The following is a 27,237-nucleotide window of genomic DNA, read 5'->3' as shown; positions in this document are numbered from 1 at the left end:
GTAGGAACGCTACCATTGGACTAGGAAGGATTTAGTTTTTTACTCTCCCCAGTCATCCTGTGGCACTGAGGATGTCACTTAATTTTTGTTTACTTTAGGACTCTGTAAAATCAGAATAATATTTGTTAGCTTTAGTCAATACTTTGAGATCAGCTCAAGTAACAAAGTTTATGAGGATTGTATTTTTTGTAGCTCAAGTGAAAAAAAAGACAAAGAGGTTCATAATGAACTTGTATCTAAAAAGCAGCTATAGGTACAATACCATTTTGAGATTTAAAAATATAGCATTTACTACCCCTAATATCTCTCCTGTAAAAATAACAGTTATAATGTACTGATTCTGAGATATAATTTTTCTTTTAGCAAATATTACAGGATATGATATTCTCATGTATCTTTACTGTGATATACAAACTAAAGGAACCTGTAAATGTAGTATTAGTGGAAGCAGAAGCAATATATTCAGTAGATGGTACACAAAGAGATATGAACTGTAAAGGAGATGCATGCATTTTTTATTTTTTTCATTTTTATTTTCTTTTCCAAGATCCCTAATGCGCAACTTCCACTGCAGTGAATAACAAGGTAAACAGCTGTAAAATTCAAGCAAAAATTCAAGTAAAATACAGAACTTCAAAGTTGTGTGTGGGAATAGTGTCATGGTTTTATGGTTGTTTGTTTTTTTTTTTTTGGTTTTCAGTATTCTGCATCAAAACATCATGTAGTGCACTGGGCATTAAAGTGTTAATTCTCCAATTCCAGGTACCTATCCCTGTACATTACAGAAGTCATGGGATCTGGCCCTTCTGGGTTAGGTGCTCTCTTGCTGCCTGGCAGTGGGTGCTGGAGGGTGCTTTCCTAGCCATTTCAAGCTTTTCAGGTTGGACTCGGTCTCAGGAACTCTCTCTCTCCTATCTTATTTGATTTATTAGTCTCAAATTCAATTAGATTGTATTATATTGTGTTATCTTGCATTCTGATATCATAGTTAGTAAAATAAGTTTTCCTCCATAGATTGTTGCCACTGTTTTTTTCTTTCTTTCCTTCCTTCCCATTTTGTGGGGCCGGGGTGGGGGGGGGAGGGCCTACTACCCCCCTGTCATGGGCATAGATTGAGCTAGTTAACTCCGTGACAAATTGTATCAGTATTTCTACCTGAATCTTCACCATTCACTTTTGTTGATCAATCCTAAAAAGTGGGGATATGTACTGGATATGTAATACAGTAATGTGCAAGGCGTAAGAAAGTATGCTTTGGTAACAATTATTAAAATAAAAGAAAACCATTTAAAATGATTGTATGCTATTAAAATTGATCAGCAAGAAATAAACTCCATATACACAATTAATTTCAACATGATAGTATCTAGGAAGTTAAGAGAAGACAACTTTGTTCTCCAAATATAACATATCTCCCCCAAAATATGCACAGAGTTTACCCATATGTAACCTCTGACAAAGCATTGGGATCAATGAGGAAGACCTAATTTATTTACTTCATTAGCAAAGTTGCATCACATAGAATAATTAATACTATAAAAAATAGACTCTGGTTGACCTGACCTTTATTATTAATTCCTTAGTAAATAAACTGTTTCATTTCACCAAATAATTTCACTGGGATGTAGTTTACTCATAGCTTTAGAAAATTCAGTGGAAATAATTTGTTTCAAAAAAAATAATATCACGTAGTATCACATTTGAACATAATTACTTTTTTTTTTTTAATTAGAATGTTTTTTTTAAGGAATACATTACAACTTTTCTAGACATGCTAATTCACCATTAACATCATTTTCAAAAATAACAGAGGGTTTCAACCAAAAATTCACCACAGTCGGTTGAAAAAATTCAATGCAAAATGTACTGATGGATCATTAATATTATTATAGTTAATAATTGGACCAGAAATATTCTCAGTTGAAATTACTGAGAGAAGATGCCCAAATATCAATCCTAAAGGTCAATCCTTGAGTACTCTCTTCTTTTAACTTCATATAATAGCAATTAATTACTTATAAACTTTTATTTGTAGCCATTTCTTCATTTATATTCTTCAGACTGCTCTGTATTGAATAATACAAATTGGTGGTAATCTGTATGCCAGGCTTGCTTTTTATACCATGTGCTTATATCACAGTACAGTATTTGCTCATACTTTCCTCTGCAATCTACTCCACAGGATCAGGATCTGCTTTAGCAGATGATCTCCAGAGATCTAGATGATCTCCAGTGGTCCCTTCCAACTCCTACTATTCTGTGACTCTGTGATTTTGTTCTATTTCAAGCATTCACTTTTGCCTTGAAGGGCTATTTTATTCTAAATAAGCAACATTAAAACCTCACTGATCTGCAAATGTAATGAACTGTGAGATACAACCCAAGACCTAGCCAACTAGTGGAAAGTTTTAATCTCAAGAGATTTAGCTGGGTCTCAAGTGAATATACCAGAAAATCAGTTAATCTAATGTGCATACTTCAATTTCAATAGTAACATTAAAAAGTTCTGAGATAAATGTATACGATTACAAGTTATTTATACAAGGCCCAATGAATCACTCTAATCTTCACTAATATTTTGACATTCGTGGTATGAGAGTGAGAGGAGTAGAGTGAATGTCACATAAAAAGAATCAGTGTTAATGGGTGATGTGTGCAGGCTTCTGTAGTGGTTGCAGCACCACCAGCGTTACTTTCTAATTTAATAGATAAGAAATCACTAAATGTAGTTAGGTGATATTAAGCCATTTGGAACCAAGAACACAAACTGCAAACATGTGAGCATTTCTCACATTTGAGAAATAAAACCCTGCTACCACAGACAGCAGGGTGAAAATTGCTCTTGACATCATCGAGGGCAGAAGTTCTATTTATAGGTGTTGTTGCCAGAGAGAAGCATTTATGATCACTTGGTTTGAAGTTCATGAAGTCATAGCATAAAATTCCTCCAAACGAGTTCTACCTTCTGCTTAATAGAGATGCACTTGAATGACACCACATCTCAAGAGAAGAGAGGTAACTGATTTAAAAGAGTCAAGAATTGAGCAAACTGTCACATACCTCAAAATCCATTCCAATACCTGACCAGCATGAAAAATGTGCAAAAATTTTCATTTCCAGTTAGTCTTACTTCACTTTATCTAGCTTCCAGCTTTTCTGTTAAATCAAAACTCTGTCTGGCATGAGAGTTATTCTCTCCTTGTGTATATCTATAGACCATGATCAAATCACCTCTTAACTTTCTCTTCACTAGGTTGAGCTCCATATTTCAGCATGTTCTCTAGGCCCCATGGTCCTCTGTACAGAGCTTTATTACTTTCACAGTGGCATCTGGCTTTAGGCAAGCCTTTGAAATATTACATTTATATATTTACGAAGAGCTGTTATTTGTTCTGGTTCAGTGCCCTTGCAGAAGCAGATACAGGTGTCAATCTGGGGAATATTTGGAGGGCTGCTGACTTTCTTGTTTAGGACTTTTCTTTTGGCGAATGCTGCAAGCTTGACAGAGTTTTCAGAAGGTTTCTAAACTCTTGTTTAAAGCAGATGCCTTGCCATATACAAGCATGCTTGCTTGCTGTGGCTTGGTCCCAGCTGATGTTGTGCATAGCCCCTTGCCTCTGAATTTACCAAGGACCTTCACATTCTTTTTATTGCACAGTGTACAATTCTTGTTTGTTATCTCCAGCACTTTAATCAAATTTATTTCAATACATTATTCTAGTACCACGGATATTTATTTCATTACAGCTTAACTAAAATTTTTGCTATCAAACAACTCAAACATAATTTTAGAAAAAAGGATGATTATTTTCCAATTTAAATATCAAGAAAGTCCAATTTATGGGCAATAGAGGGAATCTCTATATTAGAAATACTTCATCAAAAAGACTTCTGAGGCATTTAGTTGAAGAACTTGCTTACATTTCTGCACAGCGGTTGCACCTTAGCCTGGTCAACAAGTTAGTGATTGGCTGTTGTGTGTTTCTTTTCAAAAACCACCATATTAGCCAGCATCTCTGCTGAGAACAGTGTTAGATTAGGACTTCAATACTCACAGGGTGGCCGTGTTTTAATCATGCAGGTGGCAGAAAACTCTGCCTCACCTTACAGATATGCAGTGCCTGACTTCAGTGGAGATGCCTCAATTTGCAATAGTCTCAGAAATGGCAATATAACTAAAACTTGCTGCTCCCTCTCACTAATAGCTCCACTGAAGCCTGGCAGTTCATGCTTGCAGGAAAAGACATATGCTGTATGTTGTTAACTGCATATTTGGTTGGGTGTTTTTCTTTATTTTTTTTTATTTCATTGTGCTCAATATCTGAATTCCGAATTAAGTAGTTTAGTTCATTTTTTATTAATACAGCTCATTTTGAATGTTAGGCTTGAATGAGACAGCTGGAATACAAACCGTTCATTAAGGCCAGCAGATTACAGATGAAATACTTTGCAGAGCTGGCTGGAATTGTATTTTCAGCCAAAATCCTCGTAAGATTTACAGGCACACCTAGCTTTACCTTTCCAGGGGGATAGGTTTGGACTCCTCATGTGAAGAACATCACAGGATTTTGCAGACTCTGAAAAAAAGAATGAAGGTGCAATGAGTCTACTCCCTTCCAATAATTCCTGCAAATGAGAAGTGTTTCATTCTTCCTCTTTGCCATTACAGTCTCCCAGGAACACGGTGTTATTTATTACAACTTTTAATTTTTTTTTTCAGAATGTTTCCCATTTGCTTCTGAGACAGCAGCAATTTTACCTGACTAGTGCCACACTAAATGACATTCCAACGATTCCTACTGTGACTGTCTAGAAGGCTCTGAGAATCTCAAAAAGGATTTAGCTGATCAAGAACTCTGCCTTTGGTTTGTCCCAAAAATATCTCTACGCTGTTTTCTACAAGTGTATCCTTACATGAGTAGTCAGCTTTCCACAGTATTATGTCAGCATCCAGAGCTAAATCTGTATAAAAAGTGCTTTGCTGTGTTTGGAATAAAGCAGTCATTAAGCTCCTTTTGGAAGAGCAGTAAAAGAAACATTAACCTGTTTTCTGGGAGAGCTGGAAAAGTTTGATTTTCCTTGTTTCTTTACCATCTTTATTACCTGCTAATTCTCTAATATAAGGTATAAGCATAGGGCAGGTACCAGCAATAGTAAGCTTTGAAGAAGGTTGCTAATAAAAGCCAGTGGCAAAAATCCCAATAGCTCTTTTAATGTGCTGGGCACAGCTCATAAAAAAGGACAAAAAGCAACTTCATTGTCCCAGAGCTCCTCAGGAGAAGAAACGTGACAGCTGGAATCACAATTACCACTGCTCCCTGATCCTGCCAGCGGGTAGTTATTTGCTGTGAAATTGGCAATATCCAAAGTTCAGTCAAATGCAAAGTAAACAGACTGAAACAACGGAGATAAATATTTGCTTTCTAATCCCTTTGAGCTATACAAGACTTCAGCAAATCTTGTAATGGGCTGAAAAACAATTCAGGCTAATAAAATCTCTTCCCCCCCAAAACAGAATAAAATACTAAACTCTGAAACTGTTCCTCATTTCCAGCAAGCTTTGAGTACATCAGAGGACATTTCTTTTGACTGCTTATGATTTCATGAAATCAGTGCAGCTATTAACTTTGCACTTTGTTAACTGACATTAACCTGATGTCTTTGGTAACACATGGGTCAGAAAGAAGTCCTGGAAAAGAGAAAATGGAAGAAGTATGCTTCTTTGTGACAGGTTCGTTGTAGTGAAGTTCCCTCCAGAAGATGAGCTGATGGGAAGGTAGAAAGCTGAACAAACTTTCAATTCATTATTGCATGGTCACACTCCTTGGGTTCTGAAGGAAGAGATTTCTCACAGTGAGGTTCACTCTTCAGCCTTTTCCCACAGAAGTGGAAGATTCACCCTCCAAGTCTATCTCACTCTTACAGTGGCAAGCCAGGACTTTTAGGTTTGTAAGTGAACTTTACACAACAGTAAATTTTGATTTAATCCTTACTTTCACACATGCACTTTCTAGGTGTATAAACTAGAAGTGAGGGCAAACTTTCAAACACCTGTAAGAGTAAGGTGAGATGAGAAGTAAGAGGAGGTGAGAAGGGCAGCTTCTGATTATGTTTTATCCCAGCATGCAAAGACCACCATGGCAGTGTAGTTTGCAATACATGGCTCCTCCACAGAGCCCATGGCAAATATTCAGGCTGCATGTTGCAGCTAATATATACGTATGCAGTAACATTTGACAAGCTGCTGAAACTAAAACTGCTGACTGCTTATTACAGTATCTTTCATTGATTTTGTTTAAAGTTATAAAGAGCTGCTTTTGATTATCTGGCAAATCCACATTCTAACATTTTAACTTTTCAATATAAGTTTGCAACTCTCAGTGCTGCACAGTTTAAATGAACTTGGGATTTATTAGAGAGTAAAACTCTCTTGGAAAGGAAAGGTGAAATATTCCATTGCTACTGATTTTTTCTAATGCCATCATTTTAAATTCTAGTTTCATTCAAGGTTGAATTCTCATCCAGTTGAATAGAGCTGCCCTTGTGATATTTGTGGATGAATCTATCTCAGGTATCACTATTTCATAACAGCATTACATGAGTGATGTGTTTGCCCTTCAGTAAACAAGTGAATTTTGAAACCCAACTTTGTTTTAGGATATCTCTGCTACTTTCAAAAAGAAGCATCTCATTCTTAGATTAGCAGCTTTCAAAAAGACATATATATATTTTTTGTCTCAAGAATATCTGAAAGACATTGGATCACCTTTTCCTGTAAAGTTCTGCATACTGAGGATGTCAGCAAATTTTTGTGTTCTCTGCAAGAATGTCAGATCTGAGAGGAAAGCAGAGGAAAATGTTTTTCTACTGAAACCACCTTTAGATATATTTTTTTCCCATAAGAAAGGGAGCCCAGTTAAAAAAAATACAGCAAAAACTGAAATCAAATAATTTCCAACCAGATGTAATGAATACTCCAATTATCTTTCAGTTTGAACTTGAGGCTAGAGAACATACAGGTTTCTGACTGTGTTAAAAAAAATAGGCTATTCTCTTTCATAAGGCTTTTAAAGATATTTTATTAAAGAAACATGTCAGAATGAAAAATAGAGGTGCAAAGTTTGTAACATAAGTTAGCTATAGGTCCACCTGTGTCTAGAGTTTTTTGAGTTTTTGTGGAGTTTTTTCACTCATTGTTAAACACCTCTTCATCCATATAGCATTTCCAACCTGAGTGTGCTGTGTAAATTATGTGTTTAGGAGCATCAGAGTAAGAAATTTATTAAGGAAAAATCCAGTATGGAACCTCTAGACTGTGATTAGAGCTCCTAAGTTTGACTACTTGATCTTTTAGGCCATGGGAACAGCTCTGTAGTTTTGACATAACCTGTCTGAGGATTTACATTTAATACCCCCACGTATCTGCATTCGTAACAGGCCTCTCCCTTTTCACTGATCTTGGAATCTGGCAGATATGGCAGAATCACACTGAGGACCAAAGAAAAAGATGCTTCGATCACGGGGGATTGCAGAGGTTTATAAAAAGGGAATAACCTTCTTGCTCTGAACAATGAAATAGCCAAAAAAAGAAAGAGAGACAATGGCTTAGTCAGGCAAGGAACTGAACTCTAGTGAATTTTCAACTGCTATTACCTGTTTGACAAGGTGACTCAGGCTAAAGAGCATACTTTGGGAAGATGGATTTGCTGTTTTTCTAAGGAATTTTGAACTGTCACCCTTGGGCACCACATAAACTTATACAAATGGTTTCCAGACACTACCCTTAGAGCATGATATCCATCATGCTAATAGACCATAACCCAGCTTTAACCCAGCCAGGCACAAAATCTTTCCAGAAAATAAGATCTTTGCCACAGAATTTAACTATAGTGCATGAACAGCATGTGAGCCCCCAAAATATCTACACTGCACCAGAAAACTTTGTGTGGATTTCTTCTTTTTTTTTTTTTTTTTCAGGGGGATGCATTTATTTAGCTAGGATGGAAAAAAGACCCCAGGCAACTGTATAATCATAAAAAAAAAAAAAGACTTAAGAACATCAGATTTGAAAATAAATAATGAATTGGTGTACATTTCCTTGCACATCTTCAAAAAAAAGTACATGCATAATAGTTAATACATTGACTGTACCTTAAAAAAGAAATACTGCTAGCCATAGAAGATACTCATACGAAAATATGATAAGGGAATAGTATAATGAGTAAGACTTGCTGTTCTCCATCAGAAACACGCCGAGTAGTGACTGGATATATGATTAAACACAGTGTCTTCTGTGTTCTGTATGAACTTGAAAGTAGAATGAGCCTAGCAAGCCTGCCTTGATTTTTCCAGCCCATTAAGTGTCATTTACAGCACAATGTCATTGATGACTTCAGAGATTCAGATTAGGTGACAGACACCTGCGATAGCTCTGAATAGTTTTTACAGTGCCTTCAGGTAAAAGCTTTGTGTCTTAAGTAAAGTCAGTTGCATTAGAGTAGTACCTAAACATCATACATTCCTTTTTGCGTATACCTGTCTTGTGAATCTTGTTCCTGGAGCACTTCTTGGACTGCAGAACATTCTCAGGTTGCTGCATTGATTGAAGCTTGAAACTTATTTTCAAACTTTCTTTTGTCTTCTAACCTGTTTGCACCCTACAGCATCTGTTGTCTCTGGAGAATGCAGGGCTTCCTGTGGGCAGTGCTGCTTTCCCAGAAACATGAAATTGCAATCAGACAGCTAAAATGTAAGAAAGCTGAGGTAGAAAATCCCAGTTTATTTTTCCCACCCTTTTTTAGATTTCCATCTGCCTAGGTTATGTACTTACCCGAGGGCATGTGCATAGACATGTCAGCAGGTACTCCTTCCACAAGGTCTTCCAAAGGAGGCTTTACAAACCCAGATTTTTTATGGATATTGATTTTCTACCCATAGTATCCTTGTCCTAATTCCATATTGACTGGAATTTCACTTCTATAACACCACTTACTGAAAAAAGTGAAGGTCAACTTTCCTTAGTACCTCTGGAAAGGAAAAAGGACAAGACCAATACTATTTTCTGTGGTGTAAATAAACCTATTTCCTGGTAATCAATTACCCTGCATTTATACCCATGTACAAAGAGTCAGAATCTTTCTTCTATTAAGAACTCTTGTTTCCCAAAAAGGAATAAAAGCAATCCTCTCTGAATATAATAAACCTTTACCTATTGCTACTTTACGTAGAGGTTTTTTGGGGTTTTATTTATTTGCTTTTTTAAAAAATGAAAATCAGTCTGCTGGAATTTAATGTGCTGTATTTTTTGCTGAAAATTTTAATTTGCACCCTGATATCATACTTTTCCTCTCTTTCATTCTCTTCAAGATGGTAAGATTTTATCCTTGCACCTTCTAGAAGTAAGCTAATGTAACATATGATCCTTAAATAGAGCCTCTGGATTATCCCTACATAACCTGCATTAATGCTCTCCAGAATGTGAAGTTCTCCCCTGGAAACCTTCCAAGACCAGGGGAAGACAGGAATTATTTTAAGCCTGATATGGTTCTTTGGTAATAATCTCAGGGATTTAGATTTGTGTTTATCAATGTGAACTCTTCACTTAAGGCTGTGTTTTCATGGCGTTTCCTCACTCCATTCCCCCTTTCTTGGAAACAGAAAAGTTCAGCTACTATAATGTTTTTGTTTATTTGTTTCTTTTTTAAAAGAAGACAAAAACATAACTGAAAAGAAGGAAAAAACCACCAGAAACGTCTAAGGGAAAGCACATAGCAAATGGTATGTAGGATCCAAGAATTTCTTCAAGGCTTGCCTTGAACATTTACTTGTGCTTGCCTTTTCAGTAAGAAATTTTCAGGGGAGTATTCAACAGAAAGGATCCTGTGTGACACATTCAAAGTCTGCTAACCAACCTAGATGCTGAAGCGCTGTTTACAAAACTAGCTTTTAGGGATCTCTGCATTACCAAATATCAAAGGGATATAAGTGCTTAAGACAAACCCAAAGCTGAGCTTAAGCGACCCTTATGTGGTGTCTGGCAAAACTTTACCTATTGTTGAGACTGAAAAAATAAAATAGGACTGGCATGAGTGTTTTCTCTTTTTCTTACCATCCCATTTCTCACTGTGATACTTGCACCAGTTAAATCATTCTTTCGATAGAAGGCAGCACAGAGAGACAGCTAAAGATAAAGAAAAAAGTCCTGATCTATTTCTGCTGAAAATAAACTGTAACCACCATAGTAAAGCAATGCAACAACAGAGCAGCTGTCCTATTTTTCAGTCCATGACATCCCCGAAGCATAAACTCTCAAGGCAGGTCATCAGCTTTCCCAGTAATATTCCTGAGTCACGCAGGCAGACATTCCAATTTGAGATGGTTACACCTGAAATCCTTTTTGCTTAGCTCTTGTTCAGCCACCTGTTAGCTAAAGGGATATCAATTCCTGTAATAAGTCAAAGAAACCTCCTACAGTTTGAACTCAGCCTTTCTTGGCCTGAATTGAAAACTCCTTTAGACTTTAGGCAGCGCTGTAGGAAGATTACATTGGGCAGATGACCATACTATAAGTGAATCAATTCAGGTATAGAGAACTATGGTCAAGGCCTCCAGAACAAGCTCTGAGGCCACTGATGTGTATCTGCAGGTTATCACAACGTCCTGTGAAGGGCTGGCTAATGAACTACAAGCAAGAATAACTGCTGCTAGAACTACAGGCAGCAGATCTCCATTCTGTTGCTTACCCATGGAAGCAGCTGTTTGAGTTTGGCCCAATAAGCAGCACAACTAGACTGTAGCAAAATAAGAATAGATTCTTCTTCTGTCTTCTTCATCCCATCCAGGCTTTTTTTTTTTTTTTAATTTTATCTATTTATTTTTCCCAGTTAAATTTGTTTGTTGACAGAATGGATGGTATGCTCAAGAATGTAAGTTAGGTGAGAAGGGCTCTGCACTGATTTGCCTTTGTTATGAAGACTGCAAGTTAAACTGCATCTAAATAGGCTGTTGTGTGCATATGCTTGGTGTCAGGAGAGGAGAGACATGGCCCTGACAGCCAGCCCTGCCCAACACAGCAGCATGGAGGTCCTGTGAGAATTGATTGATTCAGCATCTCATGCAATACACAAGTTCATTAGTGTCTGGCAGTAAATAATGCAGAACCCTCCAAGAACATTTTTATAGAAGGATGTGTTTTCTTCTGTGAAGTAGAAAGAAAGGAGTCATAGAAGGGAAGATTGCATCTACACTTAGCTATTATTTTCACAATTTACACTGTGTGATATATATTCCAAATATCTTTCTAGCTATGTTTAGTGATGAAACCTATAAATACACACGGTAATTAGGTTGACAAACTTCTAAGGACTTTTTTCTATTTTGTTTGTTTTACTAATGGAGCTAATCTCTATATCCTTCTGGAATAGTAGATAATATTAGATAGATAATAATAGTAGATAACATTTCAAAGACCTTACTGAACACCCTAAACAACAGATTTATTTTTCAGACATCATTTGTTCAATAAAGTATCTGAGGAGACTATATGCAGAGTGCTACAGAGAAGTTGTACTGACTACCATGTACTTTTTATTTCAACTCAGTGTATACACAAGTATAAAAAAGATCATGTAACTGAGATGACTTAAAAAAAACAATAACAGTACAAACAGTACTGTTGGTGGGGATGCTTGATGTAACAACACAATAGAATTGACCCAATTTTAGTGTGAGCAATTTATTTCTCCAAGGTACAAAAATAATTCATCAAATCCTGTTTAAGATTTTTGCATCCACAATATTACTGTATGCTGCAACAGTGTTTCCACTTAACTAGGAAATTTAGTTATTATTTTATGTATGAGCAACAAGGAGTTAATTAAAAGTTTAAATCTGTTCTAGATTTGCCAGTTATGAAACACAGAATTGAAATAATTATCTATGAATAATTAAAATCTTCATATATTCAAGCCATTCTAATTATTCCTTTATTTCTTCTAGATTCTCCTAAGTACAAGATCTAAGCTTTGCTTCTGATGTAGCTGCAGTTATGCACCAGGATATGTTTGCCAGTTTCTGAAATTCCAAAAAAACAAAAGTAAAGAAATATACAGAAAACTACGTTCTGTTACTTCTATTTCAGTAATGCATAATTGTTACAATATTTTATACATCTTTGGTTTATCCATCACCATGTCTTGCTTTACTGTTCTGTATTTTATAACTACTAAAAGCATAATTCAAGAAATTAACTCAAATTACCTGCTAGAAGAAATATTTTAGTTCTAATTTCAAATCAAGCTGATGCAGTGAGGAAAGAGTGTCATTAAACTTAGTGTCTGTGCTGTAATGGAGATAAATCTCTGTATTGAGCTGAAGAAATTTTGAAAAGATCAGCAATGGTAATAGGATTGAATTCCATTGTGTTTTCAACCAGCTTCATCACTTTATAGCCCAATATATTTAGTGACATAGACTGCTGGCTAGGACCATGCTTCTGCATAGTTGAGCCAGAAATCATTCAGAATTACATTTTGCCCAGACTGTGCTTCATATGAGAAACAAAATTACTTCTGTGACAATATTTCTTATCTCATCTACCGTCAATTTTCTGTCTTGTCAAGTTGCTTTGTTTCTGCAGTATTCATTCTGAACCCATGCCATTCAGGTGTTGGACTGGAAGCTGGCCCTCAGAAGCACTATTCTTTGTTTTGCTGCTAACTCACTTGTGTGAACTTTGGTGAGTTCATAAATCAAATTTTGCCTCAGTTTACTAATCTCTAAAACTGCTGTGATAAATAGATGCTGTGTTTTGTTTAGCTATATTTCAAGATACATTGACCCAATAATCAACAATTTACTACTAATAAATCCTAATGTTCAGTCACTGTTACAAGAAGTCAGCTGGGTCATTCCATGCTGTCCTTATTACAACCATATAGGAACCTTTGATCACATTTCATTCAAGGGCCAGAAGTACCTGCAGAGATGTTTTCAAGTTAGCAGCTAGCCTGACATACGTGCATTTCATGAAATCGTGGGTTAAATTCTTAATGACTTCAAATAAACCTTTTATCTTTTCAAGTGCCAATCAGGATATATTCATTTGCAAATACAGTCTAATTGTTTAACCTTATTCTAAACCTTTGGGACCCAATTATCCTTCTGCTTGTAGGAGTGAAACCTAATTACCTTTTTTCAAAAATAAGATTAGGCAATTCTTGTAATTTATGCCACAGATTTAATTTTGTAACAGATCTTTAGCTGGCATGGTTCTACTGAACTAACAGTATGCTGATTCACACATACACATATTGAAGTGTTTGCTAGGATTTTTCCCTAGCAATACTATTGATATTGATAGCAGCTGCTTTAGTATTACTGATCTGAATTTCAAAACAATAAGCCCATTTAGTTTCCACAGATTGTAATGGAGTTTGCCAAATTATGTTGATACAGGTTGTGACCCTCTACATAATGGGTTGCTTATCATAGAATCATAGAATGGCTTGGATAGGAAGAGACATTAATGAATATTTAGTTCCACCCTCCTTGCCATGGGCAGGGACACATTCCATGAGATGAGGTTTTTCAAAGCCCCATCCAATCTGGCCTTGAGCAATTCCAGGGATGAGGCATTCACAGCATCCCTGAGCAACCTGTGCCAGTGATCATCACAATTTTTTCATCACCACCATGATCACAATTTTTTTTCCTAATATCTACATCTTGTTCTTTTATAATGCTCCCTGACTCCCACCCCATCTTTCCAGTAGATCCCCTTGAAATATTTGTATACAGATTGCATACAGTTACTAAAAAAAATATGAATAAACTCACCATCAACAATGAATGTATGTCAGCCAGGTAGTTATTGGTCAGGCAGGAAAGTATTAACTTCTATTGCTTCTTGGTTGCAGTTTCCTAATTGTCTACATTTTTCTAAAATTTTTAGGTAGTTTTCTTGAGTCTTTGAGTTGCTTGTCATTCCCATCTCAGCAATTTCATTTGTATATTAAAATTTCTTATCCTGAGTGATTTTAACTCACATACTTTCAGTTTTAACAACTATTTTAGTAAAACAGAACCAAAGTCACTCAGACATGCTACAGAAAGCTAGACTTTGGGTCACACATAGGTATTGGTTACAACACATTTTTTCTCTGTTCTCAATCCTGTTTTTCCTTTTTTGCTCCTTATCTGCAAGTCCCATTTTCTAGTTTCTTTTCATCCCAGTAACTGCCTCACCAGTGCTAACTAAGAGAGAAGAAAGATTTCCCAGATATTCAGAACATTCCTGTTTATTGACCAAGTATCACTTCCACCTTCTTCACAGGAATCTGATATTATTATGCTGAAATTTGGGATATAAGCAAATTTGTGAAAAGCTGCTATTGAAAAAGCGTTTTGCCTCTTCATGCACACAAACATCTTTCTGTGTAAGCATAAATTTCACAGTTGTCCATACTGAAATTCTTTGGTTTTTGTTTTTTGGCTTTTTATACATTTCTCAGTTATGGCAATCTTTATACTCTTATCCTGCTTTTTAAAGCTTTGGCAGCCCTTTAACATGTGCCTCATGCACACTAAATACATTTCCTCAGTACTCTGTCATCTCTAATGAAAATATCGAATCGCTTCATACTCATGACAATCCCCATAAAGCCACACTTGATGCAACTTTCCATTCTGATATATTGTTGATTCTCACACTTCACATATATTTATTTATGAATATATACAACCTCCTTGGTGTATATATGGAGAAAGTCCATGGAAATCAAGTTTTGCAGTTATGTTTCTGAAAGTGTATTACTTGACAGTAATAAAAGTGTTATCTGTTCAAAGCTTCATCTGTTCATGCCCTATTCAACATCCCTGCTAACATTTCATAGGTAACAGACATATTTTACATGATTTGGCATACACAGCGATATCCTGTCTATTTTGACACTTCTCTTTTTTCATTTTCATTTTCTATTTCATTTTCATTTTCATATTTTCACGTGTCAATTAATTGACTTTCAGAATTTTCCCATAAACTGAAGTTAAGCTGATTTGACTACTACTTTATGTCCAAATTTATTCTTAAGAATAAGCACTCTATCTGCCTTTATCATTTCTTTCCTATCACACCCTTAAAGACAGGAGTTGAATATTCTCTGATTGTTTCAGCAAGTTATCATATTATCCTACACTGCTTCCATAAATGCCAAAAGCAGACCTACATAACACTCCCTAAATGAAAATCCTTTAACCTAGCACCCACTCCCTCCTTTTAGAACACATGCCCTGAATACATACTTCCTCTTTATTTCAAGTCAGATATATTAGCAGTTCCAGTAACTCTCGTAATTAAATCAGAGTTTTCCATCCTGGACAATGTACAATAAGCCAAAATAAAGCCTCGTTATAGCAGTTAATTCATTTAATATAGCTCCTAAGATATTACTTCTATAGATTGTCTGCAAGTTTCTACACATAACGTCATTCATTTGAATTCAGATCCTAATTTGAGGCTAGCAAGAGTCACCAACTTCACTCAATATGGGAATCCAGATTCTTACATAACATTTTAATACCAGTTGAAGACCAGAAAGTAAATGTTTAAGGGAGCCTGTTCTGGTGTCAGATTTTACAAAACTGGCAAAAAAAACAAAAAAAAACCAAAAAAAAAAAAAAAAGTAGTAAAAAAAGCAGGAATTGGAAACTCAGTGGTAAACATTCAGATAAGTTTGTTTCCTTCTTCTCTAAAGTCCTTCTAAAAAGGTCACTGTGATAAAAATAGAGCTGCTTTCTTTTACAGGGATTTTGCTTGAGAGCTCAATTTATTCAGAAATCAAGACAGATTGATGCTGTTCCCTGGGAATGCAGATAGGCATATTTTAGACAATAAACCAGGAGCCCTTATCTGCTGAATTTTGTCTTTTCAATGTATCTATCCTTTGCTAATTTTAGGTCTGCATCCTCTATATCCTGCCGTGTTTTATTTTTTCTCCCATTCAGCTCTGATTTCTCATTACAGCATGTCCTTTTAGCACATATTTTGTACTTATGACGCATCTGTTCTCATTTTGCTCCTGCAAGTGCCTGAACGATAGCTAAATGCATCTGTAAGGACAAGTGCTGAACAGGTGCAAAACAAGACCACAAGTAATGAAAGGATGGGAAGAAATCAGAGAATAATTTTTGCTCTGTCAGGATTTGCCTAATATATGTATAGCTATTACACAGGCAATACAAATGTTTCATTTTTTTTTCAGTTCTTTTTTTTTTTTTTTTTTTTTCAATAAAAGCATGTTTTGGCGTTAATCGTGAGATCGTGAGAAAATTTGGTAGAAAATATTCATTCTCTATTGCTGATTTGGCTAGCATAGCTTCAGGTATTTATAGGAGAGACAGCTTTTCAGGGTTAGTCACAGAAAACATACAAAAAAGTGTGAATATGCTTGTATTACTTAGACAAAATATTTTTATTTTATGTTTACGTTTTCACTATCCAGACCAGTTTTGCATGTCACCTTTGAAAAAAAAAAACAGCTTGTGCAAAGATATTTATTTCACACATGCCATGAATGAAAATGTCGTTTCTTGCTCTAATCTCACTGACAAGACTGGATGATCGCCTGTGCTACATTCCTTGTGTGTTGTTTCAGCCACATAAAATGTAAGTTGGCTACCATTCTCTACCTGATGTTATGGCTTTAAAATATCTCTGCATTCAGCCCCGAGAACAGCAGGATTGCATCTCCAAGACCTTAGTAAATTTATTTGGGAATAGGCCAAAAAACACCTCTAATTTTGTTCAGTTGCCAAATGATTGGTGAGAGTGAAGAGTGGGAGTCAGTTTGAATAGACATAGTCTGACTATTTCTTGCTGAAAAGAAGCATCCAGAAAAAGAAGAAAACAAACAGTAGAGTCGAACAAAATTTGATTGAAAATATTCAATTTCATGCAAACCTTGCAGGAAAACAGGGGTAACCATAGGATCAACTTACAAAATACAGAATAAGATTAATGCTTTTCTGTTTTTTAACCTTGTTAGACACCTGACGTGCATAATAGGGAGACAATTTCCTTTTCTGCCAGATTCACATCATTCATTTCACGGGATCATGTATTTGTGCTATGTAGCATATGCTGTCCAGTCTTCTTTATGAACAGCCCATCAAAATTTGTTAAGGCTGATTGGTGGCTGTTGGTAGTTGGCTTTCTTCTGCTGGATGATCCAGCAGCTCCTCCAACAGAGCCTCTCTGCTGCTAGAAATGCTGTAGAACTGTTTAATCGGCTCCTGAAAGGTTGGTCATGCTGCATAGAGATTTTTCTATAAAACAGCCAACATTTGCAATTACACCTGGGGCAATTAGAGAAGAAACTGGTTTCCTCATGCCATCTTCTAAAATTGAAACAAAATACCCAGAGGCAGACTGAGCTCAGTTGCTCTGTAGCAGTCATCTAAGAGAAGACAGAGAAGCAGATTTTCTTTCCCCTCAAATCTGAAATCATAACAGCCCTTTCTGACATGAAAAATTTCTAATATCTGGTGGAACCAGAGTAGATCTGGAGCTTCTTTAAACTCCACTGGAAATCGTAGCCTGAGGAGCAATGCTCCTCCCAGCTCCTCCCTGCTTTTCTGCTTGTGCTTTGTTCATGAAACTGTTCCCACAGGGAAATGACCCGCCTCGAGAATCGCTGTTCCAGAGTCATCACACTGAGATACCTGAGCGCAGACCAAGGCTCCTTATTTTAAACGACATTAGCTTAGAAGGTTTCTGTGTACTCCGAGCTTTTTTGCCCTTTTGTTAATGTATGAAAGAACTAGGGGGAAATACAGCACACGTAGTAATCCTTCTGGAAAGACAGAGTTTTTATTAAGACTCTATCCTGAGTTAAATGGCTCTTTTTTTGACAACAGTCACACTGCTGCTCTCTGAAGGGCAAGAAGCTGAACTTTCAGGGAGCCAATTAGGAAATGCTTCAGAAAGAAGCCCAGTGACAGCATGAATCTGAGAGATTAACTACAGTAAAGATCCTCAAAGCCCTGGCTGCCAAAGTATGTATTTTCAGCACTGTTATGATCTTACTTTTGCATTACTTAAAAACTGCCTTTACAAAAGGACAAGTAGCAGGACAACTTCAGATTTTTAAACTTATTTCTTTGCCAGGTCCCAGAGCTTTGCATGTGAGGAGTGTCACAGCAAACATCTTACCAACAAAGATTTACTTCTTCTGAGAAAAATAGGTTTTCTTAATGAAAAACACTCCTCATGTTATTGGGTATAAGACAAAGCAAGCCTGAAATGTGTTTTATCCTTATGCATTTGCAGTCCTCTGCTTTTTAGAGTTAGAAGGGGTTGATGTTTCCCCTGGGTCATGGCTGAATACTTAACTGCATAGACACTAAATTTTGGCTTATCTGAGAGTAATAAACTAAACAGTTATAGTAAGAATTAACTATGGTGATAGAAATTTTGTTTGATTCTCTAGTATAAAGGAAAACATTAGTGAAAAAAGAATAATAATTAACTTTCCCTGGTCACATACACAAGCTCATGAAATAATACCCAAACTTCATAATATAGAATGTATTTCATATCTATTTTCTTACAGTAAAGACAAAGATGTTCCTACTAAAAATGATTGTTGACATTCTTGCTCCAGCCAAACTGGGTTGTAATCTTTCTGCTTTCATTGGAATGTAGGGAAAGAAGAGTGCATAAAAAATTATAATCATGTTTTTAGAAATCAACAGTAATAGTTCTCCTTTGTCAATCTGATAGTAATTTAGAAGAACATAAGACTGAATGGCTCTGTATGAGAACTGCTGAATTACAGCCTGAACCTCTGATTTACCACCTGAGGCAAGCAATGTGTCAGCCCTGGGAGCACAGGTAAAGACAATTCTCCTGTGCTACTGGAAGGGGTGGAGCCTGGCTCCACCTTTCCTAGACCCCATTTAAGAGCTGACTACCACTGGGAAGAATCTCTTTTGGAGATCACTCCTCTTGGAGGCTTCTCAGAAAGCCTAGGATAAGAGCAAGCTTTCCATCCATTCTTCTAAAGAATGGACAGAAAAGAAAAAAAAATTCTTCTTCTAAAGAAGAATTATCATGATAAAGTATGATAACCTGTTTAGCCTAACTTTCCTGTAAATTTCTTAACTATAACATCTCTATAGTCATTGATTACAAACAGGCTCGTAGAACGGTTTGGTTTGGAAGGGACCTTTAAGATCACCTAGTTCCAACTCTGCTACAGACAGGGACATCTCCCTCTAGACCCAGTTGCTCAAAACCCCATCCAGCCTGGTCTTGAATGCTTCTGGGAGGGGGCATCCACAGCCTTGCTGGGCAACCTGTTCCAGTGTCTCACCATCCTCACAGTAAAGAATTTCTTTCCAATATCTAATTTTAACACATCCTCTTCCAGTTTGAAGCCATTTCCTCTTGTCCTTTCACTACCTGCCCTTATAAAAAGCCCCTCCTCAGCTTTTGTGGGGATGATTTATCATGTTAGGAAATGAATGTACACAGATGTTTTCTACAAGATTTTTGTTTATGATCAGTAATATCTGTTTGTCAATGCACTTTAGATGTGGTGCCTCCTCACACATTTTGTTGCAGCTCTTGCACAAGGGTGAACTTCACCTAGCAGCTTCAATGGATAATGTCATTAGAATTCTTTAATCAGCAAAGCTCTCACCTGTGTGCTCATTAAAAATACCCAGCAGTGTCTGATCATGCAAGCTCTGACCCTGAGGTGTTGCTTTTGGAACAGAGAAGCAACAGTAGCCCTCCACACTCCAGTGAAGATGACTGCTGCAAAAAAGCTGAATACTAAAAAGAGTGGAACAATTTTTATTAAAGTAAATATTTTCTTTCTCGTTTTTATCAAGCATTAACACTCCTGGGCTGTGTTCACAGAAATCCTGTAGTTCAGACCTGGTTCATTTATACTTATTCTTGATTAATGTATTGTTTTGTATTCACTGGTGAAACATGGTGTTCTCCCATTTGGATAAATTAAATCAGATATGATTATCTATTTTTCTACTCTTTTCCTTTGCTTATTATTCTGTCATATTTTGCAGCAGTATGCACATTTCAAAGTATACTTCTATGTAATCTTCTAGCCACAAATTAAAATATTACACATCTTTTACATGACACGCTCTGAGGGACAGAGAAATTAAGATCAAATTTTCAATTTTCATACTATTTTTATCACAGTTCTTTCAGAAACGCTGACTTTCCTAGCATTTTCTCAAGTCAGCAGTTTCTCAGCAAGGCTATCACCTTCAAAAAATAAGATGAATTATTAATTTGTGTGGGTACTTCAAATTACATCCAGTAGACACACTAATTTCCCTTCGCTGTTTAAAAGCTTTTGTTCTGCTCAGATTTTATATGGAATTCACTGCTGGAATGTCCTCTTGGAAACTGCTTTTGCATCTACAAGGCATGAGGTGGCCTTTTTTAATTTTCTGTCCACTTTTTAGCTTTTCTTCAGCTGAAGATAACCTCAAACTTCTTAAATGCCTTATGCATTGCTTTCTTTTTTTTGTGTCTGCTAAGTCAGATCACCAACAAAGTTAAAAACCTAAGAAAACCCAGACAGAACAAAAAATAGTCCTCAAACCACATATAATTAAAAGATTACCTTCAGAAATTGCAGTGTTTAAAACCTTAATGTTACATAGTGATTTCTGAATATATTTATATAGATACACATCCATCAGCTACCTGAAAAACAGGTCTTATTTAATGTATATAATATCATAACTGTGAATATATATACAAAGAAGAAATTCTCCACTATGTTTCTCCCTTTTCAGAGGAAGATTTCTTCACAGAACTTCCCTAATGTAGCATCGTCAATCAACATTCATTGCTATTGAAATGTACAGTCTATTATTATCTTACCCTTATGAGAAGTTACCATAGTTATGATTATTTTGATCTGTGAAACCTAAGGGAGCAATACAGGTCCTGTCTCCTGGGCCTGTTCAAGGCCAAAATCACAACTTCTGTCACAGGGATAGTGAAAGGAAGATTGTACATACTGGCTGCAATAAGGTATAGCTCACTACTTTGAGGATCTTGTTTCAGCAGTTCATCTGATGCAAAATTAATTTCTTTTAAAAAATTGCCTTAGATGATGGTGAAGTACTTCTGCTTTCAATTAATTTTAATTCTCTTCAGTGGCCTGTATTAAAAGAATTGATACATTTGTGTCGAGAGAACACATACGCCTCATCACAGTTAAAGTGAAATGCACTGATTAGTACTTTGCACATTCCCAGCATTATGAGTCCATTTAAAGAGTTGCACTGTTGCACTATTGTGGCCATCCTCCATATATGCATACATTGTGAGAGCAGCTTGTTGTAGAGGAAGAGGATGCCTAGCTGATGGCTTGTCCCTGGTGAAGGATATTGCCAGCAACAGCTTTCAGAGATGTGAACTGGAACCAAAGGCTGAAACTGGAGCCCAAGTGAGGCAGAAGGCTCTGAGGGAGCTCCTCAAAATTTGCTCCCACCTGCCTCCTCCAGGCCAATAGGTTCAAGCTCCATGGCTGTCCCCAGGCGGGGCTGACTGGGGGGACTGGATTGGACTGACCTCCAATCCATCCCAAGTATTTGTGGCAGGTTGCAGAGGCCTTGGAGCACACACAACCCCCCTCTCATGCTACAGCATGGGAGAATCTCTTCTTGAAAGCACTTCTGCTCCTTAATAACAATCCATGGCACTTTTGTGACACACTCATCATTGCAGGATACCTTTTAGTCAGGGTTGAAGGGCTGTGACATTTAGAACAGGAATGTGCTGGTCCTGTGTTGCCCATAAAGGAACAATAAATCCTGTCTGCAAGGACAGCAATTACAAGGTATAGTCTCCATATCTGTAGGCTGCAAAGACTGAAGGTGACTGGGTCCCCACAAGTTCCCCAGATTATTTCTTCCACAATTTTACCTTGCAGTGTCTTTAATGATTTTCTACTTTGTGATCCACAACCCATCTGAAAAATCTGCATTCACAAACTGAAAAATCTACTGACATACATATAGTTTAGACAAGTGTGGAATATGAAAGAATTATTCTATGGTATCTGGCATATAGTTTATAGGTTTTCCTATAAAACAGAGCCATTTGGACCACCCTGCTACAATATGATAGGAAGAGAATAAGACAAAAATGAATAATGCAAGTCAAATATTTTTACTAGAAGAAAAGACTAGAATATTCTTGTTATTACCCTGCAGGAGATACATCATTACTGAGAATTTCTTCCACATACTTATAAACGCAGCATGGCTTGGTGATTCAGTCTTTTTTCTCATTCTTTTTTATGAAAATCAGAGGAAAAAAATCATTGCTATTCATTTTACAGTGATGTGACACACAGAGAACTTTGTTGAAGAACAACAAAGTTGCTGTCAGACTTCAGAATATAGAAATTTCCAGGTTGTCTTTGTGAATACTAATAATTTCTATAAGGAATTCAAAATAATAACAGAGATATTCCTTAAAAAAAAAAAGTGTTGGTAGAATCATCATATAATCATCAATTTTAAACCCAGATAATTAATATTGGGCTGTTAAATCTATCTAGGCTGTAAATATTAAGTTTACTTTTTAAAGGCACTGGATGCTCAGCACTTCTGAAATTATATGGTTATTTATATGATTAAATGTGCTTTAGAAGCCTATAATTAGCCATTTCTGTTTAAAAATCTTGACTTGAAATTAAGACCATCCTAATTTTTTTTCTTTACTATACACAAGCAATAAATCCTTAAGATGGAGACATTAGGCAAGTTCACATTGCCTGCTCCTGCACCAGCTGAAGCCCTGCGAAGTAGGAAGTGAAAATTATTTTTGGACAGTGTTGTTTTCTCCTCACACAGAGATATTGTGACAGAAAAAACAGTTAACAGAAGAAAAAAACAAACAAAACCTGACAAAAACAGGATGAGAAATGGAACAGAAGGGACAGAGGGGAAAACATATTCAGAGATGAGGGGGAAAATCAAGAGGAAGATACAGAGCAAAAATCTACTGAACAAGAAATGCATTACAGATGCTGCTGCTTGGTAGCTGTGTGTATGCAGAGCTTTCTTAGTGGTAATAGAGGGCACAGACTTCCATTTCAAGACTGACATGGCACTCAGAAGTCTTTCCATTAACTTCAATGAGCTTTGGATTAAGCACTTAGGGCTAAAAAAGGTTATGCTTAAACCAAATCCTTTTTTTTCTTCCCCCCCCCCCCCCCTCCCCAAGAAAGGAGCTTAAATTATGCAAAAAGTTGTAGTAAACTCAGAAAACTCACAGAGTTCACAAGCTTTCTCAATCCTCCCTATTTACACTGCCTCCTTTAGACCTTGTGCTTGGAAAGGGAGAAAAGTAGCTTATCTGTGAATTTAAATGAGCTCAGCAATGGCTGGGGCTGCAGAACGTCACACAAGATGTATTACAAACAAGTCAGCAAAGTAGTTTATTACACCAAAAGCGTGCAGAGAATTAAAGAAATACAAGGGAAACCCTGATTGCTATTGTGCTTTGGGATTAATAGAGTTCAAAATAAAGCCAGTGTATTTGCATAGCCTAACTCCTGCGCTTGAACATTTCAAATGCATTGTAGTTATAATTTCTGCTGAAAACACAAAAATTAATAAGTAAAACTTTGAAGACAACAAAAATTTAATAAACATTTTTATGACTTTTACCCCTTTCTTTTAGTGCCTGTTGTTACTAATTTCCTTTACCACTCTTTTAATGTAGGCAGTCTGCGTGCTTCTGGGATTTCCAGCCACAGTTCGCAACCATACCCGTTGGATTCACATGCTGAACACATCCAATTTCCAAAGGAGTCTTGCAGCACAGTGATATAATTTCCTTATTCATCACAAACATTCCTTCCTAACCCCTTCTTTAACTACATCCTCCTCCAGAGCTGTAATTGAATGGCTACTCGGACAGGGTGAGGGTGCCCAGGTGATGGCTAGGTGCTGTGATGCTGTAGTGAGGGCATGGGTGGGTGTCCTGAAGAGATCCCATCTGGAGCAGGGCCTGATGTGAGGAGGGAGAGTTGGCAGAGTGGGGCTTTCAGACATGTCCCCAGATGCATTGCGCAGCCTCCCCGTGCTGCTTAGGGCTTCTAAATCCTATTTTAGTGACAAAGTGCAGAAGATGCACAGATTTAAAAAGAAAGCAAATACAGATTGCAGCAACCATTAGCAAGAGTCACATGCCAGGGGCTCCTGAATTGTGTCATGTTGCCCTGTAGCTCACTGCCTTTACAGATCAAGGTAAAATCTGGTATTAAAGAGAACTGTGCTTTTCTCTTCCTGTAAGTCTCTGTCAAACCTGAGTGTTCGTTAGATTTTTAGTGATACATACTAGCATTTCAGTTCCTTCTTTCTGCATGTGATCACCTCTATATTTTTTCTAGTTATGATTTATCTACTGGCTCATACATTACATTCCCATGAGATTACTGATGTCCAACATTCATAATATTTCCGTCATTCAGAGAAAGGAGCGCTTTGTTATCCCTGAGCTCCAGAGAAATAGAAAACAAGTTTTTGACACTCTAGTTCTTTGTTCCCTCATTTTTTCCTGGGAACTTTCCACTAAACACTTCAATCTCCATACAGTGGGTGAGTATATGAACTTTTCCCCCCCCAGAGGTAGCAGGTACTCCATTGTTTCAAAGTGCTCTTATTCAAGATTATTATGGTTACTGAGTCTCAAATACTTCTCAGCTGGGATATACATAACAAGGAGCCCTCATATGAAAGACCAGATATCCTACTTGCTAACGCCTATTGTGATATGGAAATTGCATTCAACAAAACCAGAATATCAATTTGTCAAGAAATGTGGCTGTGCCAGAACTGTTTCAGAAAATACCGCTGTTCTTTTATGGCCCCATATTCATAGCTGAGAGATAGGCATGTTCTTTTTGAAATTAGTCTACAAGAGTGAAGCTAAAGTTATACTATAACATAGACAGGAAAAAATAACCCTTAAAATTAGATTTTGCTTAGCAAATACATTGGCTGCTAACAGTTTATTCTTCTGTTTAAAAATCATGCAGTTAATTCACAGCTGCTCCTGCTATCTTTAGAATATTATTGCTCACAAGTAGGGATGTGGACATACTCAAATAGAACAGATAAAGTTAAATAACCTTGAATATTTGTCCTGTCTGACAGTCCTATAGTAAAAATTTTTAGAAAGTCTTAGTTGCCTTGAAGACCCTAAGTTATGAAGCCAATTGCATTGAGTAATTATTCTATCTTCTCTCATAGTCTAATTAATTTCAAATCAAATATTACCTTTGAAAATGTTTGTGTTAAATAGCAGGTGAATAGAAAATTGAAAAGTTTAGTATTCTATAAGCTTTTATTGTTCCTAATGATCTGCTTTTGCCATTTCTTCGGACAAGATCTACCAGTATGCTGAGTATTTCCATGATATCTCAGTGTTTACATTTCCTAGAAAGTCCAAAATTATGCTGACCTGGAGAATTCAGATGAACTTTGCTATAGCACCTAATCAGAAATGATCAAAATCTATACTTAGTAAAGGAAATTGCTTCTTTTCCCATCACCCAAATATCCTTTGCAAACCTCCCCTTCAAGAATTCTCAAATACTAAAAATTTAAATGTAATAGTTGTTAAATATTTTATTCTGTACTTTTTTGATCTGCATGGAAAATTTCCATATGCTTGAATTAAAGCATTTTATTGAATGCATTATGAAGAGCTCTGTTTCAAGAACATTCGATCTTGAATTTAATTTTTTACTGTGCATTGCATTACTTTACTGGAATTCAGGACAAGGTTGGCTGGTACCTGATGCACTGACATTCGTGAGTCTCTTACGATGAATAGAAATCAAACACTAAGTGGTGAGTAATATAGGCCTTTCCTAGCTGAAGAGAGTGGATGGCTTAAACTAATATTTTTACTAGGGATTATGTCACAGTGAGAAAATATAAGATCACATTCAGCTGAACAAAATGCTACTTCAATTTTGGGGATAGATTGTTGTCTTTTGTATTTGTTATTGTTATTTTTGTTGTTTTAAGCAATTTAAATTTCTCCACACAGAAAGTTTAAGAACAAGTCTTACCTATGTGACATCCATCTACAGGAGGGGTCAGAAGGAGGATCTGGGGAACTACAAGCATATCTGTATCAGAAAGGGTTATGGAGCTGACATAGGCTGGGGATGTAGTCAACCTAGACTTTATTAAAGCCTTTTACTCTGTTTCCCATGGAATTCTCCTGGAGTACCTGGCAGCCAATGATTTACACAAGTGTAGGCTTCCCTGGGTAAAGGCTGTCTGGATGGCCAAGCCCAGAAAGTGGCAGTGAATGGAAATAAGTCCAGCTGGCATCTGGTCATGAGTAGTGTTCCACAACAATCACTACTGGGGCCTGTCTGGTTTAGTATACTTATTGATGATCTGAACGGGGGAATTGATTGTGCCCTCAATAAGTTCGCAGATGACATCAAGTTGGGAGGAAGTGTTTATCTGCTTGAGAATAGGAAAGCCCTACAGATGGATATGGATAGTCTGGATTGATGGGATGAGGCCAATTGTATGAGCTTTAAATAAGTGCCAGGTCTGCACTTTGGTCACAACTCCAAGCATTACTGAAGGCTTGAGGCAGAGTGGCAGGAAAGCTGTGCGGTGGAAAAGGATCTGAAAGTGCTGGTTGAAAACCAACTGAACATGAGCCACCAATGTGCCCAGATGGCCAAAAAGGCCAATGGCATCCTGGTTTAGTACTGCAGTCAGCAGGAGCAGGGAAGTGACTATCCTCCTGTACTGGTAAGGCCACACCTCAAGTATTGCATTCAGCTTTCAGCTCCTCACTACAAGAAAGACATCAAAACCCTGAAGCATGTCCAGAGAAGAGCAATGAAGACACAAGGGGTCTAGAGTACAAGTCTCATAAAGAGAAACTGCAGGAACTGGTATCATTTAGTTTGGAGAAGTCTCAAAGGAGACCTTATCACTCTCTACAATGACCTGAAAGGAACTTATAACAAGGCATACAATCAGTAAGTGCACAGAGATTTAAAAATCAATTGGTGTACAGAGTTCTAGGCTAAGGAGGATTATTGTGATGAAAAGATAATAAGTGAAAAATACTTACTGATATTGTAGGCTCACAATACTGTCCCCAAGGAGTGACCTCCAGCAAGAGAACTTTCCTCAGTG

The 27,237-nt window shown here is 36.9% G+C and overlaps 1 long non-coding RNA gene across 1 annotated transcript; it reads right to left on the bottom strand.

Moving 5' to 3' along the window:
* Positions 1-1,835: 1,835 nt before the first annotated feature.
* LOC128090854 (uncharacterized) lies at positions 1,836-27,237 on the bottom strand. Its single transcript, XR_008211123.1, has 3 exons — positions 27,173-27,237; positions 8,831-9,026; positions 1,836-4,577 (listed from the first exon to the last, which is right to left on the bottom strand). It is a non-coding gene; the product is annotated as an uncharacterized LOC128090854 (long non-coding RNA).

Source organism: Tympanuchus pallidicinctus, unplaced genomic scaffold, assembly GCF_026119805.1.
Source record: "Tympanuchus pallidicinctus isolate F22 unplaced genomic scaffold, pur_lepc_1.0 scaffold5, whole genome shotgun sequence".
NCBI classification, from domain to species: domain Eukaryota; kingdom Metazoa; phylum Chordata; class Aves; order Galliformes; family Phasianidae; genus Tympanuchus; species Tympanuchus pallidicinctus.
This window is presented reverse-complemented; position numbering and strand designations above follow the sequence as displayed.